Consider the following 19,205-nt stretch of genomic DNA (forward strand, 5'->3'; position numbering starts at 1 on the left):
ATATGATAAAGCATTAGATGCATGTACACCAGAAACACACCTGTTTCTTTCTGACAGTGAAGCCAATTTAAAGAACAAATCTATTGAACGTAGTCTGTTTAAAAGGTTACTGTCTATGGCATTTCACATATAAAGGTCATGACTTAGAAGTATCCCAAAGATGGGTGGTGTTCTACACTTTAATCCCAGCACTAGGGAGGCAGAGGTAAAAGCAGGGGATCATTCCAAGTTTAAGAACAGCCTGATCTGTAAAGCAGGCTCAGGACAGCCAGGACCAAACAGTAAGGTATTGTCTTAAATATGTAAGTAAGTAATAAATAAGTAAAAAACCCCTGAAAACATGTTTAAAATAATTTTATAGTTTGATACCTTCACCATGTTATTACAAGTATGGGATATTACTACTATGGAAGAATTTTGAGAAGCTTTAAAGTGATATCACATTCTAAAGTTAATGTTGAAAGTCTATCCTGAATATATCACCAATTTCCTAGGAAAATGTACATTGATTAGGTCACAGTGAACTGTTGATTGTTATTATTGTATAACAGTCACAAAAACTTCTGGTCCCATAAAATCCTAGTTCAGTAAATCCTACTGTTTGAAAATGCTGTCATTTCTCTGTCTATAGTTCCAATAGTTTCTGGATTCAAGTGAATTTTGATTACATAGATTTACAGCCCATAAATTTGTTGCTACTCTCGCTTTCATAATTTAGAGAATTTTCTCCTTGAATGAGACAAACGACTCATAACTCTAAGCAGTTAATTAAAAGCTCTGCCCTTGGCTGGAGGGATGGCTCAGTGGAGAATGCACTTGCCCTAAGGCTGTTAGGCCTTCAGTTGGAATCCTCAGGACCCATGTAGATCTGGGTGTCCCAGGTAGGGCAAAATGGAAGGCAAACAGAGGTGCATCCTTGGAGGCTTGTGGGACACCTAAGGGACACTGTGTCAAACAAGATGAAGATGACAGTTCACACTTGAGGTCCTCTGACCTTTACATGTGTACTGCACAAATGTACCTGAACTCACATACATGAACATGCATGTATATACATGCATCTGCATCATATACACACATGGAAGAGAAAAAATTCTTAGACCTTCAAAAATCCAATAATATAACCAGCTATTGAGAGTTGTTAACAGACTTCATTAGAAATATTGCTTAATGCATGTTCAAAATATCAGCACCAAATATAATATTTAAAACCCTTTAAAATCTGCATAATTACTCATGGATAGTCTGGAAGAACACATAAATCAGTTTCTGCTAGTTCCTTTCCACTATACACTCTTTTTCAGAAGCAGGAGTTCTGAAGAGTGGATTAAAAATCTACTCTTAATATATCTTGTCTCCTTTGAGGACTAGAAGAAGGAAGGAGGTTGCTCTCATAGCTAGTGCTGGAAGTTAGAGGAATTGAAACCCTGTGGCCTACCAACCTTAAAAAGTAAATATGTATGACAGAGTACATGTGTATTCTGTATTTATTTCTTAAGTAAAAACAAAGGCAAGCGCACTGACTTCTATACTTTGAGGTAGGAGTTGTATGAAAACAAGTTCACACTCAATGCTCCACTCCCCTGCCTTTTTCTGGTTGAGTTAGAACTTGCAGGTTTTCTATGTATCTTGTACAAAAAGCCAACATAGTGGAATAAAACAAAAAAAATCTGCATAGCCATTTTTTAATGTCAAATCCTATAACATCTCCCTTATTCACACCTGGACACAGAAACTCAGCTTGTCATTCTTTGCACCAAACTGATGTCAACCCAGCGTCACAGCACAGGGCTCCCTGGGTGTTGGTTGAATAGTAAAATGACCACCCTATAAAAGTGGCAAGTGTTACTTGTATGTGCGTTTTCAGGGTTGACCATCCGATACTGGACAACCAATGCGTGTGCTTCTCCCTGTGAAGGACCATATCTCCCGGTTTCAGACTCCATCAGTTGCCAGTGTAGAGTTGAGGCCTCATGGGCTTTTCTCCATCCAGTTTGTCATGTGTACTCTTGTATTCTTGAACTCAACAGGTTATATTTAAAAATACATCTGTATGGTCAAATGTATTTATACATACGATAACAATGAACAGAGAGGCTATGGATTTGGAGGAGAGAGGAGGGGTATATGAGAAGCGTTGGAAGAAAGGGAAAGGGAGAAGTACAATGAAATTTCAACCTCAGCTATAATAACAACAATAAAACAAAACAAAGCAAATAAACGGAGAAAGAAAACAAAGTTTCCATTTGCACAGAATTTGATTGCGATTTTATTTTTATAGGCACTGGAATGACAGAGAATAAGAAATCACAGAAAATAATAGGTGACACTCTCTCCACCTCCAAATTAGTTGTTTTAAATTAGCATACAAAGTAAGGGGCTTCATTGAGGTTTTCAGTTATCCCCCTTCCTATTGCTCCTCCCCCTTCCTATTGCTCCTCCCCCTTCCTATTGCTCCTCCCTGACTCCTCCTCCCCATCTCCCTCTCCCCTCCCCACTGGTCCCTTTTCTCACTACAATGTCCCCTTTGCTCTCCTGTCACACACGCTCTGTCATCCTTTTATCCCTTTCCTTTAAGATGTTTTTCTGCCCTCAGGTTCCCTTAGTTTCATGTCATACACTCTTTCACTTATAGAACACTCCCACGTTTTCAATAAAGATTAACCTCTAGGATTCCTGTGATATTTGCCATTCTGATTCTTAGCCCTTTTTTTGGCTCAAAAATAAATATAAGTTTCATCCATTTTCTTTAGAAATCCCATGATTTCATTTTTAATGGATAAAAAAACATGACATCGTGCATATGTACCATATTTTCTTTATCATTTCATCTGTTGGTAGGCGTTTGGATTGGTTCCATTTCTTATCTTATTATGAATAGAACAGTAATAAACACAGATGTGCAAGATGTGTTTGATGTAGAATATCCTGAGAAATATATATATATATATATATATATATATATATATATATATATATATATATATATATTTAGGAGTGGTACAGCTGGATAATGCGGTGGTTCCAATTTTAGTTTTCTGTGCAGTCTTCACAGTGAAGACACAAGCTTAATTTCTACAGGAAGTGAACAGAGTTGCTCCCCTCACCCCACCACAAGCACATTACTGCTGCTTGTACCCTTGAAGGTGCTTATTCTGTTTAAGATAAGATCCCATTAGTGTTGAGAATGGAGACCAGGTCTTGTGCAACAGCAACAAGCACTCTTATGGCTCAGTCATCTCCTCAACCTCCAAGAAGACTTCAATGTAGAGTTTTTGAGAAAAAGTTTGCCGTCCCCTACCTTTTCGGTGTTAAGGCCAGTGTACAACAGCTGTGACACAGCATGTTCTACAATTAAATCACCGTAATCCATTTCTTCTCTAACCAAGTAGTTCAGGGAAGGATTAAATACAGAAGTAAAAAAGAAAATCACAATGCGGACACAATCTTCCTTCTCGTGGGATTACACCTCCCTGCTTCTGTGGACAAGGTTCTTACTTGAAAAAGTGAATTTAGCAGTTTATGCCATGTGATAATTCCTCACTGAAAAGGAAGATTGTGTCAAATGCTCTACAGCTGCCAAAAGATTCTCAGGCTCTGTGACTCTTCCTGACATGTGAAAGGAAATTTATTCATAAGTAGCTTTAAACAAAGACCTAGCTGATTACTGAGCTCAATCTGACTTTGCCAGCTAACTGATTATGGTCCAACTTCCTGTCTTGAAATCTCAATCTCTCTCTCTCTCTCTCTCTCTCTCTCTCTCTCTCTCTCTCTTTCTCTCTCTCTCTGTTTTTTTTTTTTTTAGAAAAATCTTGTTAAAACCTTTCCCTGAAGCAAACCATCAATAGCCTTTTCTCATAAAATTAAAGTTATTTCCCACAGGGAAAATAAAAAAACTTGATTCATTTTCCTTTCTATTTTATACAATGTACATTTGCATGGTTTTAGTGTTTTGAAATTTTTCTCAATTATTCAGTTCAAGTTGGACCCCAAGAGTCTTCTTAAGCTAAGCTTAGATTGTTCTGAATAAATTTAAGAGCAAAATATCAACTTGGAACCTCTAATAAACATAAAAAATAATGTGATAGTGCCATTAAGGAAATAATTAAACAGAGATGTATTTCACACAAATCATCATTGCTACATTATGGATGAAAACGTGAATGGAATACAGGTTTTTCCCTACAGAATGATTGTGCAAAGAAGATGATTTCAATGCTATAGTAAAATTACGGTGTAAAATATTTGTGATGTGAGGCAGTTTTATCTGAGGGAAACTTGAAGCTTGGGGATTCAGAGAGTCTACGAAGCTGTTCTTGGTACACGCTAGTATTTGACATTTAAAGACAAGAACAAGCAGGCTCCCTAGGCATTTTAATCTCTTCAGTATCTCTTCAATGTAGTCAGCACATGTTGATTTCTCTTTTTATATATAAGACTTGAATCAATGGATAATTTCTCAAAGCCCTTGCATGTAAGAGACACCAATGCTATGGGCCAAATGATGTTTGAATTATTCTGTGGCCAACACATGCTTATCTTCATTGCTTCTGTGTTTGAGTTGAAAGGAAAGCTGCTTTTAGGCTTGGCCTTCTGTATCTTAAAAACTTTAAAAATTACAACTATTATTAATATTACCATTATTATTAGTGTGCATGGGGAGGAGGTTGTGTGTATATATGTGGTTGGTAAATAGCTGTGGAGGCTTTAGGCAAGCTCCTGGTGTCAGCTCCCTCCTTCTACCATGTGGGATTCTGGGATTGAACTCAGTCTTGGGGGCAAATACCTTTATGAGTCATCTGGATGGCCCAGCCCCTAAATGTCTTAACTTCTACTCTCCATATGCTTCCTTGCCAATCCCCCTTGGCTCAGTCAGAATATTTATTTTTTTATAAATTAAAAAAGAAAACACTTAAATTCATCCCTGAGATTATTGCAGTGGTTGTAAAACAAAATCTTCATTACCTTTAAAGTCACCTAGGTATCCACCAATCGGTGACTGGATAAGGAAATGTGGCAAAAATGAGCAATGGAGTTTTCTTCATTTGGTTTTCCAAATTTCCTATCCCACATTCCATGACAATTTTACCTGTTCTGTTTTGACAAACAGAAGTCTGTATGCAAACTTCCTACATCTACCTATGCGATTACTTGTTTATACATTTCTCCATGCATACTTTAACTAAATGGTTTCTTAAATATAGTAATGTGACTACTTCTAGGCTTGACTGAGTTCAAACTTAAGCACTAAGAGTTTGGTATTAAAAAAGAGAAGCATAAAGTGACCAAATTTTTAAAAGTTCATGATTTGAATTAGCTTATGTTTGACAAAATTAGGATATTCAATAAACTTTAATTGTGTTTGTACTATGCTCTAGTGTTGGCAAATAAAACAAGATCTTTGTGTTGAGTTAGATGGTCTCAGAGGGTCTTAGGAGTGTAAAAGCATTATTAAAGATTAATGCAATCTGACCAGGAACGTGAAAAAGAGCAAGGACAGGTAAATGGGGTGGCTTTGTGGGAGGAAGGGGAAGACAGAATTGATGTAATTATATTATCGTTTCCAAAAATAAAATAAATAGCTTTTAAAACTTAAAAATAACTTTTAAAACTTAAAAAGTTTTACAAGTTTTACTTAAAAACTCATTTACGAATTCATTTTTCTAATTTTTAAAAGTATATTTTAAAAATCCATCTCTGTCTGTCTGCCTGCCTGCCTGCCTGCCTATCATCTATTTCTCCTGTGTGTGTTAGATTTTGGATGGGAGCATAGTGAAAGACACTAAAGCAGAGTTCAGACATCAGTGCTGAAGCAAATGATTGAAGTGATAGCCTTTTCTCTGGCTAGCGTCTCAGTCACAGTCTCTACTCCAGGGTAACACAGCAGGGGAAGAAGAGACTTGAGAACCTTTACTTTTTAATTTTACCATTAACAGGAAGACTTTGAGGTTGTTCACAGGTAGATGTGGAAGTGCCACAGAGAATTAACCACTAAACCACAGAGAAGGAAAGGCTCACTTATTAAACAACAGCTACAAAAAGAGCCAAACCATTAAGAAAGCAGTGATATAAAGATCTTTGGGCAAGTATCCGTGGGATGGACACAGACACCTTTTTCTTGAGAACAAAAAATAGAAAAAGAAATAGCACGCAGAGAAGAGAAGGTAGAAGAGACAGGTGTGAGGGGTCCAGCTACCTCTTGCTACAGAGGATACAACATACATGCACACCCTACGTTAGGAAAGAAAACCTAGGGTTAATGTCACACACAGGCTGCAAATAATTACAGATGCCTGGAGAAAGTGATGGGAAGTTATCCAAGCATGGATGTAAGAATTGTGGCCCAGTCTTGAGGCCCCTGGTGGAGAGTGAATAATGGGGATTTATAGTAAATGCTGCTGCTGATATTATGGAGTGATGTGTTAGCATTGAGTAAGAGAGGACTCCTGCACATGCCACTGTCCCCACATTACCAGTTTAGATACAGGAAAGACACGGTAGAAAGAACTCTTGAACATGACAGCATACTCGTGTCTCAGTTACGGTAATATGGGGAAATGTGATCTTGGGCACTTGGAGGTCATGAGGCATGTGAAGAGCTGGTGACAGAACTGGCGGAACTTGATAATAACGGTGTGTGTGCAGGATGGTCATGTTTCTCACGGAGAGTGCCCTGTGCGTTCAGTTGTACTTGTTTTGTATAGGTAAAGGAAAGTAATTGTATACAGAATTACTTAGCACTTGAGTTACTGAAGTCAATCAGATGCTGATGCCCTTACCCTCTGTACCAGTACATTAGGAAAAGTCTCAGCTTGCTCATTGGAAAACTAATTTAAAAATAATGCTTAAGGGGCCATGGAAAGTAAAGAGGCTGGCACATAGCCCATGGGAAGTACACAAATCTTTGCTCATCTTATTTATTTAAAGCATAGATGATTTTTACATAATTTTGGACTGTTAATGTTATTATGCCAGGCTATGGGATCCTTGGATTATTGCTATCGCTTGTATGTATTTGGCTTATATACAGCATTGCTGTCACAATTCCATTTCGGAATGCACGCAGCACATAGTTTGTTAGAATGAGCACTCATACACACAAGGCTGTGAAGTCTGACTCCATACAGGTGGGTCAGAAGATGACGTGTTTGAATCTCTGAACCAATCATGACAGAGTCCTGGCTTGACGAAAGCACGGCGAATGTGCATATGTAGGCCCTTAAAGGACATTTGAGACTGAGACTAGTTTTATAGTTGGTTCTAGTGGATGCTTAAGACCAGCTTTTTAGAATTGGCTTTCTCGTTTGTAAAACCTTATGTGGCTGTTAGGAGGCTCTTGATACCTGAGCAAATATTGTTAAAGTATGAGCAGCTCCACAAAGGAAGTGCTACCATTTCATCAGGAAGCTCAGCAGAAGTTGTCTGTAGGTGCTACAATGCAGTTTCTGCAAGTTTGCTTGTTCGTTTTTGCTTTTGCTTTTTTTTTTAAATCAAGGTAATGCAGTTTTTCGTGTCTCCATTGAGTCATCTTTTATCTCAATGAGTTGTAATGTCAGAAAGCAGGAAGCCCTCAGTTTACACTGCTATTGAGATTGCATTTCTACTAAGATACTCATAGTCTTTTTTTAGTTAAGCTTAAGGACACACAGTCCTTTCCTCTCTCTCACTCCCCCACTCCCCCACTTCTCTACTTCCTAATAGCTTTTGCATTGTTGACCAGTTCTCCTCCTTGGAATGCCCTTCTTTTTAGCTTATGCCATCCAGCTCTTATCACAACACTCAGAGCTGAGAAACCTAGAATCAGAAGGCACACACAATGATTATAGTTATTGGAGTAGTGACACTTATAAAGACATACTGAAAATGTTGGGAGTCTCGAAGCTGTGAAATGAAAGAGAATATAGAATTCAATCTATCTAAATTCATAGCTAAGACTCTCAAGTGTATTTCAAAATTATAGGTCTAATGGACTAGTTCTTACTGTGTGACCATAGTAATTGTGAGACACATAAATCCCCATGCTTAACATCTCAGAGAAGGAAAGGTTAGAAAGGCAGAGATGCCCTGACAGTTGTCTTCCAATATGCAAATATCTCATGTGTGAAAGAACAATTGTCTTGCTTGTCTTTCACTGACCCACGTGAGTAGAAATCAATGTACATACATTTTCATTACGAGACAGAAGGAGAGATGGTGTCATCACAGAGCACTCATAGAATGGTTACGTAGCAACCAGTATAAAATAAACCAGAAGAAATAGGACCTCAGCTTTCTTTTCCAAGGTTGCCATTCCCCCATCAGCCCTCAATGCTAGGCCACCATCCTACACTTTCCCTGGGAACTTTGTGTATGACTCTCTCTGTTGTTCTTGATTTTAACTACCTTGATCTTAGACTTGTGACTTTAAAATATCCACTTCAAAGCCTTGCCTCTTCAGTAGCTCTTCAACTCCAATAACTGACTATGGGGAGTGGGACACGTACCTATTCCTACAGCTGATCCTTAAGATGGAGTTCCCTTCTAAAGATCTTAAAGCTGGAGTTCCCCTTTAAAGATCTCATTTCAAAAGAATCCCCACTGACTCAGGGTAATGACCTCTCTTTTATGTTTGAACCTTCCATGTACTCCACACTCTATGTTCAATAACCTAATATTTTTCTTCAGTACTTTTGGGTATTTTCTTTCTATCCCCATTGGCTTCTCTCCTTTTCCTACCTTCTTGTCTGCTCCCCCACCCATCTTCCTGAACTCTTCTCCCTTTCTTTCCTTTCTTCCACTTCCTTCCCATGTCCTGGCACATACCAAGCAAGTATTCTACTCCTAAACTCCACACTCATTCCCCCTGTGGTAGTTTTGAATGGTTAATGATGCCCAAGTTGTTTTTAAACTGTCACCTAGAAGTTTCAGAAGCCCAAATGAAAAAGTGTTATTAATATGGCTTCCTAAACATCGTCTAAACAAGGACAACACCAATGGATGTGTTAACATAGAAAAGCATAGATCTCAAGAGACCTCAATTCTAGACAAAGAACTGGCAGCCAAGGAATGCAGAGAGCAGGAGAAATAGTCTTCCCCAGAGAATTATACACCAATCAGTTATCCAAATGATCATCACTGAAAACATGTACATATTAGTAACATTGTACAACTAAGCCAGAATAGTATTAGGGAAGACACACACACACAACACACACACACACACACACACATTCACACACACACACATATACACACTCGCCACCACCATCACCACCACCATCACCAATTAAGGAAAGGGAGGCCATGAATTTGGAAGAGAGCAGTAGGGTATGTGTTACACACTAAAGTCTTTGGAGGGAAGAACGGAAAATGGGAAATAATCTAATTATCTTATAATTTCAATAAATAAAAAAATAAAAATAGGCTTTCCTCTTCCATTGGGAGACATTCTCAAAACATAGTTACTTAGACTCTCCCAAAGCACCAACTTCCTGGGCTGGGAGCTCAGCTCATTTGGTGGGTGGCTTGCCTAGCATGAAGAAAATCCCAGTTGTCTAGCACCACATAGAGCAAGTGTGATGGTAGCATCTGTGACCCCATCCCTAACAAGGTTAGGCGGGAGGCTCATTGGCATCTAGGCATAGCAGTGTGGTACAGAAACAACTTCTCTGTTTATCTGTAAGTGGTGTTGTGCAAAAATCTTGGTTCCCTTTCAGCTAACAGGCAGTGCAGAGGACCTCACTCTGCCTTCTTCGCAGCACAGCTGATTTACAAATAGGCCACAATATGACTGGTGTTGAGAACTACTGGTGTCCTTGATAAAAGAATGACCGTCAACATCGAATTTACCAGTGCGCTCCTTTGTGTGTCCCATGTGTGCTGAATTACCTTATCTCTTCAAGTTCTGCAGCAGTAAAGTGGGAAAATCAAATGTCTATTTCGTAGAGGCCGAGAAAGAATTAAACTAATGATCAACAAGGCTTATGGAATGTGGTTTTTATTTAGCCTGCACCTTTTCTTTTGAGATGTGGTCTCATGTATCTCAGGCTGGTCTTCAGCTTGATATGTAGACAAGAATGGCCTTGCATTTTTGATCCTCCTGCTTCTACCTCCTAAGAGCTTTGCTGAGAGGCCTGTGCTACCAAGCTTAGGTTGTTCAGGGCTCTAAATGGACCTCAAGGTTTCCTGCTTGTTAGCTTTGCTTGTTATCAACTGATCAGTGCTTATTTTCTCTGTCTTTTGCAAGGATTATATTAATGTCTACCTCTTGGGATGTCCTAAAATTTGATTTTATGATATCTTCCCTTTCTTGATAATGTCTCATCTTAATTTAAGGACACATTTAAATGGAAGGATCCTCTAAAAAGAATGGAATCTTCAGGTCTTTCATCCTCTATTTTCTGCTTCACTGCAATGATAACTCCATTCTTGAGCTGACATTTGCTCTGAAATCCTTTACCACGCAGACTCCAGCATGCCTCTTTGTTGACGGTCTCATCTATGTAGGTTCTAACTCATTATTATAACGTGTACTTATAACATATGTAAGTAGATTCATGCATATTAGTCACGGGGATGTCATGCTTTCATGTTTTTGTATTTATATGAAGTGGAAAGAGTGTCAACAAGTGAGGGTAAAAATGGCTACCCACTGGACCATGAAGGCATGAAGGAGTGGGTTGGTGCTGCCAGACTGTGGGACTTAAATGTGAGCTGAGTGGAGACCAGGAGGGGCTCAGTGAAATGACTCAGCAGTTCCCAGAGGTGGCTTCCAGTTATCAGGGGAGCATTTACTGCTAGGAAAGCTCACACATAGTGAAAGGGAGGAAATTATATGCTTCGTAAAACTCTATAAGGTATTCACATTTGAGGAAGTGAGCTGAGGTGTGCCAACTTTATATCCTATTTGAGCAGCAGAGGAAGTCAAGCAGGGTGATTTTCATCAGAAAGGAGAAGTAACTCAGCTAAAAAGCAAAGGAGAAAATGGACAGCTTTTAACAACAGTTTTTGTTGATGGCTGCTTATTGATAGAGTTATCGTACATTTCTATAATTAAAAAAATGTTTTAGACACCAGATTTCTAAAATATCTTTATCAGAGATGGTAAAGTTGAACTACTACCAAACCTACAATTTAAAACTTTTGAAAATTCAAATAAAAACTTTGTATTTCCTTATGTGTTTTAAGAGTAAAAGTGTTCTAGAAACAATGAGAATGCTTTTGTGATCCTAAGTCTGGCCACTCTGCACACTTAAAAAAAAAAAAAAAAAGAACGCCGGATGAGTGGCAGGTCCTTACACGTAAGGGATGTTTATAAAGGGTTTTGGTTCTCAATGCAATATTCTCAGCTCAAATAAGCTGCTGTATAACATGACTCCCTGAGTGTTATTTTATGCCCTAAATTGTCACCAATGACTTGGTCACAATCTCAGCCCATCTGCACAGGACTGTGGGGAATGATAAACAACAGTGTCAAGGACAGAGCAAAAGCTCCTGGCTCCTCTCGATGTTCCTGGAGCCCATCCAAAGCATTGCCAATCAGCTGCATTTTCTTCCCACCCGCTATCATACTGAGGAGAAACAGTGGAGAAGACAATGATCATCCTGGCGTGCCAATAATGGAGGCATGGGAGGCCAAGTCTCATTTGCATGCCTAGGCTTTGGGTTCTGTGGCAGATTGGGAAGGTTCTATTGGGACTACTACCTCTGGGCCCGTCTCTTCTCTGGAGATAGTACCTGACATTGATTGTAGGAGTTTAAATCCTAATTGGGGTGGAGGATTCTGAGTTTCCTGCATTCTTGACTAAACTAAGGGACTGGTTCACATAGAGACATCAGTTAGGTTCACATAGCTGTGAGCAACACGCTTTGGGGAGGGCAGGTTTATTTTGAGTTTGGAGGGCTTCAGTCCACCATCCTGAAGAATACATATGACAGAATGGCTTCCTTAGTGAGGACTTAGTCAGTGGCACATATTGGAACTCTTCTAATACCATAATGGACTAAGAAGTACAGCAGGCTGGCATTAGGACTGAGTTTAACTTTCAAAGGTGAACCTTCTGCAGCCTATGTCTACCAGCCAGGCCATTTCTCCTTTTTATTTAACCATCTATTATTTTTATTTTTATGTGCATGGGTGTATACACCATGTGTGCAGGCACTTATGGAGGACAGAAGAAGGCATTAGATCCCCCGGATCTAGAGTTACACACGATTATTAGCTGCCTTACTTGAGTGCTGGGAACTGAACTCAGGTCCTGTGGAGAAGCGGCAGGTGCTCTTAACTGCTGATCCATCCCTCCAGGCCCAGTTTTTACCTCTTTAAAGCTTTGCATTAAAAAAAAATCATCTCCCAAGCTGAGAGTCAAGGGCTTATGTCTGAGCTTGTGGGGGGCTCATTTCAGGCTCAAACTGTAACGGTGGACGAGGTAACTTTTACAAAGCTTCCTTTAAGTTTTTTCTTGAGACAGGCTCTTTCTGTATGGTTTAGGCTGACAAATAATTTATAATCCTATTGTTCTAGTCTCCAAAATTCTGGGATTATTGGGCTATACCCCCATGCCCAGCTCTGAGAATTTCTTAGGAATCTTTTGGGGCTTATGGATACATTGCTTTCTCTCCAACTGCCTTTGTTGGAATATTCAGTCTCAGGAATAGTAAGTCAGGCATATGTAGAATGAGAATAGATTTCTTTTGGTTTTGGGTTAATTTCAGTTGCCTAAATATTTCACGCAAATGGGAGTGCAAAAGCTGAGATGTAGTGTTTAGGATAATCCTTCCTCTATAGAGCATCTTCTTTCTGCCTAACCCAGTATTTTCTAAGTGCAGAGAATAACTTCCTCTGAAGACAATAGACACAGTTTTCCTCAAAGGCCTTTATCTTTCCTTATCCTTCTTTATGATTTTGGCCGCATGTAAATGTCTAAATTGATAACATAAAGTGTATATCCCACAGTCAGAATTTTCTCTATATTTTTTTGAGATGTCAGAAAGATTTGTCTTATATCTGCTTGGAGATCTCTTAGGGATTGTTTATAAGACTAAAAAAGTCAAGCCTGACATAATTCTAAATGGTATTTTCAATGCTATTAGGCTAAATTTTTATTATCCTCAGGCCTCAACAGAAGCATGAACAGAAAGATGCGAACTCATTTGTCTTCACTGCACAGATACACTCAGAGAGGCAAATGCTGTCAGGTACACACAGCTCACACAGTACACAGGCTCCGAACACAGCAGCCCTAAGTGAAGCGACGAGTCACAGCTTCTCACCCTTTTACTTCTGCACGGGCAGACATTATAAACTTGATCTGCTTTCCTGATGGTTCTTTTGCTGTTGTTGCCAAGTATCAAAATTCATACCACCTCACGTTTCAACCATGACTTCCTTTCAATTTTGTCTACTCATTAATCTTACTTGGCTGAGCGTAATATCAAAGGAAGTTTCACATTGCTATGGATAATTGACAGAGCACATGCTTTATCTATAGGAAGCCAAAAAGTGCTCTGATTCAGAAATCCCCCTCTGCACATGAATTTTTGACAAACAGTTGACACTTTAGTCTGTCCATTCTGAGTGAACACTCAGTCGGTAGACAACTGCTCATGCATTCCTCCATCCACCCCCACATTCACCTGCTACTGTTCTTTTGGAAAATTTTTTTTGCATGAACACTGTGTGTAAGGTTTTATAAGGTGTTATGATAAGTACTAACATGCACGCATCGGAGTCTGCATTTTAGGTAGGGAGCTTAGGTTATGACAGCTTATATATTGGATAATTATCCAATTATCCAGGAAGTAAGTGGTACTGGTAGAAGTAGCATTTGGTACTACAAAGGCTCCTTTATTTGAAAGGAAAATCATATACAGGAAGAGTTGTCGAGAATCAATGGAAGCTATGGCAATAAAGTGTGGTTGAAGACTGCTAGAGCTTTGGCAGGGAACGATGAATGTTTCTTGGATGCTCTGAGAATGGAATTTTTCGGGAATGCTTACAAGTAAGACCCATCACCTCCTCAAGTAACAATATATGGACAATTACAAAATAAATATGTGAAGAAGATCATAATGAAATTTCATGCTGAAAAATAAGTGAGATTATAGAGAGCCTTAAATTTCCTTCAATCAGTGCTGACACACGCATACCACACACACACACACACACACAAACATACCATAGACATATATATATATATACATATACCACACACTTATACATATCATACACATAATACACATGCACATAAACATACCACACACGTACACTACATAAACATATATCATACCACACAAACACATACATAACACACACATACACATACCACATACACAGACATACCACACACACAAACATACTGTACACATATAAACAACGCACACAGGCATACTCCCCAACACCACATGCATGCATACCACACACATATACATTTACACATACCACACACACACACATACTGCACACATATAGACATACCTCCCACATATACATGCCATACACACATACACATGCACATACACATACCACATACACACACCACATGTATATACCACACACATATCACACACATACATATGCACAAACACATACCACATGCACATACACTTACACTGTACACACACATCAGCATTAACTTGAATCAGTTGCAATACTGAAGCATGCTATAAATAAATGAAAACGACATAAAAACCAGAAAGGGACTCAGTATATACAGAAAAAAAACTTATTGGAAAAGGTAGGGAAGAGAGTAGAATATATGTGATATAGAAATGGAAGGGAATTCTGCATGTAGGAAGGTTTAATCTGTAGTGAGGGTCCGAGAGAGGAGAGAGGCTGTGGAAGGACATGTGAAAAAAAGTAAGAAAACCTGACAATTTTAAGTTAATTAAAACAGAAAATACAAACTATAAACATTTTGATGGGATACTCTGTGTGGATGAATAATACTGCTTCCAGAAGCTATAGGCTATTAAATGAAAATGGAAGGTCCAGGGATGGGCTACTTCTCTATGAAGTCTAGATCAGGGAGATACCTGAAGTCCCTAAAGCAGTGGCGGCTACTGCCATTGCTCTTGGTTACCTACCAGAACTAGATGGTAAGAGCCTTCTTCTAGAGATACCACATGCATTGCTGTGGGACATAAGAAATCAAGTTGTCACTCTGCTGGGAGATTCCTCCATGCTGGTTAGTTTTCAAGGAGCCACTGAAGGAGAACTGTACTGTCATGGCAGTCTATCTCAGCATTGTACCCTTTGTACCCTGCATGCCACACTACTGATTTGCCAGGCAAGACGTACTCACTTGTGCAATAGTGGCATGCTAATCAAGAGTAACCAATCTCTTTCCGGTTGGACTGAAGTCCTGCTTTACATGAAGGAATTCACTTTCATATTATAAACTTCCTCACAAGCTTGTGCCTGGGTAGGTCACCGGTCTTAGTGGGGAGTTTGTGTATGGTTTACTTTACTAAATGGACATATTGTAGCTACAAAATATTAATGCTTATTTTTACTAATAGTGCTGTCCACTTGGGTCACAAAAGCTTCTTTCTGAAATTGTTACATTAGCATTAGCACAAAGACTCATGATTGATTAAATATTGAAAAGAAGTGACTATTGAGTGTTCAGCTTTAAAATGGGACACACACACACACACACACACACACACACACACACAGGAAAAGAATTTCAGTTGAGTGACCCATAAGAGGTGACAGTATCTCAATTAGACACCATATACAGCAAATAAAAGCCCCAATACTAGGAGCGAGTTACCTTTTTCTGAGTTGTTGGCCAATGTGGTTCCAGAGACTCCAAAACATTGCACACTACCGTGCATTTAATTTCCCTGCAGAACTTGACAGTAGGACACTAACCCAAACATAGGCGGTGCCTTCATTTGGCTCTGTCTCTCATGCACATGCTCATCTAGCCTCCTTTCATTGCATGCTAAAGCATCCATGCTAAGTCATGCCACTGCAGTATGGGTATAAAGTTTTCTGGATGCTTGTCTGTTCAGGTTGGGACCCACTGATTTGCTTATATAACACATTTCCAGATGCACAGATGCTGCGATCATCTTTTGATTTATGACCTCATCTTTCCCGTAAAGCTTCATTTAGAAGTGAGTTATACTATCTATGCCAACTCAATGGAAATATGAAGCTTAATTTAAGAGCTAGAAGTGACTGCATTTCCTATTCTTAAGGCTAGTCACATTGTAACTGTAAATGTTAGATGGTTCCAAAAGGGGGAGGAAATAATTTTCTCTATCAGGCTCCATTATTAGGTGTTTGGATTGTATCATACAGGTAAGGGGACTGCTTCGTAAAAGTTTTCTTTTCATGATTTTTAAAAGCTCTCTCCCCATCTCTCTCTTCTCTCCCTGTCCCTTTACTTGCCTCCCTCCTCCTTTTTTCCATGCATATATATATGCATATATATTTTTGGAATAATATATAACATAAATATATACATATAAAATATAAACACAAATATATGAATATATAATTCCATATATATATTATATCCAGGACTAGGGTAAGTTTTATTTTATAATCATCCAGAATGTTTTTTAAAATACTCTCACACTGACATCTCCAGAAGGATCTGGAAAATGCCTTTTTTTCTTTAAAGGTCTTAAGTGAGCCTCACAGGCAGCTCAGGCTGAGTATCTGTTTATGAAATGCCATTTCAGGGCTTTTCTAAGTCAAGCTGGTAGATGGGGAGGCATTGCAATCATGACCAGAAGCAAGATCCTCGTAGTGATTTTGTGGAGTATGTAGCTTGTATTTCGTTGTTTCTTTGTCATTCTTTATTCCCGCTTTCTCCTTTGTCACCATCTTAGAGGACAGTAAAGAGCTTTACTTGGCTATTTCTAGACAGAGGTGTTGGCCTAGGTTATATGGGGCAGAGCTCAGAACAGCTGTATAGAAATGAAGTAATGGTACTTAGGGGGCTTTGGTTATCCCTTGTTCAGAAAGTTGAAAGGGAGGGAAGAAATTTCATGATGCAGCAACTCAAATAAAATCTAATTTTAAGGAGTCGGGAGTATACCTCAGTGGAGGAACATTGTTCATCCTGTGCAAGGCTGTGATCTCTGTCTGTAGTTCCAAAAAACAAACATCTCCATGAAGAAGAACGTTCTCAGCAGACTGTCTTAAGGAAGATCTATCTACAACACACACACATCTGTGTTATGGCAACTCTGGTTCTGCACACACATGGAAGGGAGTCAGGGTGAATTAAGATTTTCCTCCTAGGATGCTTCTTGCATCTAGGATGGAGAGCACCGGCTGCTACAGACTCTCCAAGAAAACTGTCTGAGATGCTCAAGAGGCACCTTCATTTGGGTGCATTAAATACTAGTGTTTATATTTACCTAAACATGAGAATTATTGCAGAAGATTTGATATGAATCCAACTATTCTGAAATGGGCATAAGGAAGATAAAGAAGAGAAAACCTAAATGTGGTAATTAAATGAGGACATGTTCAAGCTAGTGATAAAATCACAGACATGAATGATTTGGAAGTGACAAGTGCTGTTTCACTGACCAGGTCACAATAGTATTTATTTTCTGTCTGCATAAATATATAGTATCTCTAAAACCCATGACTGTGTTAGAAACTATATGTGGGAGAGAGAGGATTTTTGTTTCATTTTGATATTTATAAAGGAGAAATTTTGTACTGTCTAATATATATAAATTCATCAAATGAAACACAATTTGAAAATAGGTATAATCCTGAATATGTACTGTTTTCAGGTTAAGTCATAGATAAACTTCATGTAACAATTTTATCCTATTAAATATTTTTCACTTTGGTATGAGTATTTACCTAATTTAGAAATCAATAAAATAAAATAAAATGAATGCTACCTAGTATAAAGCCTACTGCATGAAGACTGACAATTTAAAAATCATCTTAAATTTACTTTTGCTGAGGTTTCCAAGGCTACAAAATTCTCCACTGATATTCAAGTCTACTTCTGCATGATTGTGGAGGGACATAATGATCTACTTTTGTTTGCCCTTTCTAGAAGCCCAGCTTATAGAGTTGGCCTGTAGACTGCATGAAATTTCTAAAATTTGTAGGACCCATTTAGCCAGATTAGAAAGCAATGAATCAATGCAGGATACTCTGATTACATAAAATAATTTACTGGACAAGATATACTCAACATTATTGTTGACACTACTCTTCCTTTCCTGTGAACATTATCTGTAAAATTGTGAACAGTTATTAAAAAAAACTCAACAGCAAAACCTCAGCTAAGAATAAGCTGTATCTCTGGTCCAAGGGATGGCCCCACACCCATACAGTAGTAACTGGACTTAGTGGGTTATCACAGAGGCAGGGGGTGAAGTTGCGAGGGGGATGTATTGGAGAGACAGTGGGAGTGGACTGTGGATATGATCATATTTCACTGTATGTATGTATGAAATTCTCAAAGGAAATAGTTATATAAATGAGGAGGGCATATCTTTAAATATAAGGATATAAATGGTATTTTAATACTTTTTTGATTTATGTTTATATGCCTTATTTATTTAGATATCGTCCTTGTTTCTTTTCATTCAAAATAATGCATATTTTGATAAATGCTGAAAGAATGTGATAAATAACACTAAACATTTGTAACATTAAAATGTAGCATTATAAGTGTTTTCTTTTCCTCTCTGTTTGTGGAGAAATCTTTACTTTGTGAGATAAAGAAGCATGGTATGATTGATTTTCACCCTGGGACTACAATGTCTGCCGTCACTCATTCCAAGGAAGAGATCAGGGCTAAGGCACCTGGAGTGCAGGACATGCACTCATTAGATATGCACAGCTTGCTCTTCTCATGTGATGACATCAGCAAAGAGAGGGCCTCTTTACTCCTTCTAAGTTGAGCCCTCCTAGGTAGGGAGAGTTTAGAAGGAGACTCTGACTCTCATGAGTATCCTCCCATGTATTGTATTTCTGAAAGGTCATCGACACTATTTCTCCCTGTAGTTTCTACCAACTCAGCCGATGTTTTATTTTGTTTGTTTGTTTGCAGCAAGATGTCATGTAGTTCCAGTTGGCCTCAAACACTCTAGGCAGCTCAAGTTAGCCTTGAAATGTTTGATCTTCCTGCTTTTGCTTCTTAAGTTCTAGGATATTTAAACATGAACATCTGCACTTCTTTTAGCTGCTATTAAGATGCTATTAAAGGGAGCTCTTAATTCCTTAAAGA

The 19,205-nt window shown here is 38.6% G+C and overlaps 1 protein-coding gene across 16 annotated transcripts in view; it reads right to left on the reverse strand.

Moving 5' to 3' along the window:
• Positions 1-19,205, reverse strand: part of Marchf1 (membrane associated ring-CH-type finger 1) — an 863,029-nt gene that overhangs the window by 57,682 nt on the left and 786,142 nt on the right.

The sequence above is a fragment of the Rattus norvegicus genome, chromosome 16, assembly GCF_021556685.1.
Source record: "Rattus norvegicus strain SHRSP/BbbUtx chromosome 16, alternate assembly SHRSP_T2T, whole genome shotgun sequence".
Classification (NCBI taxonomy): domain Eukaryota; kingdom Metazoa; phylum Chordata; class Mammalia; order Rodentia; family Muridae; genus Rattus; species Rattus norvegicus.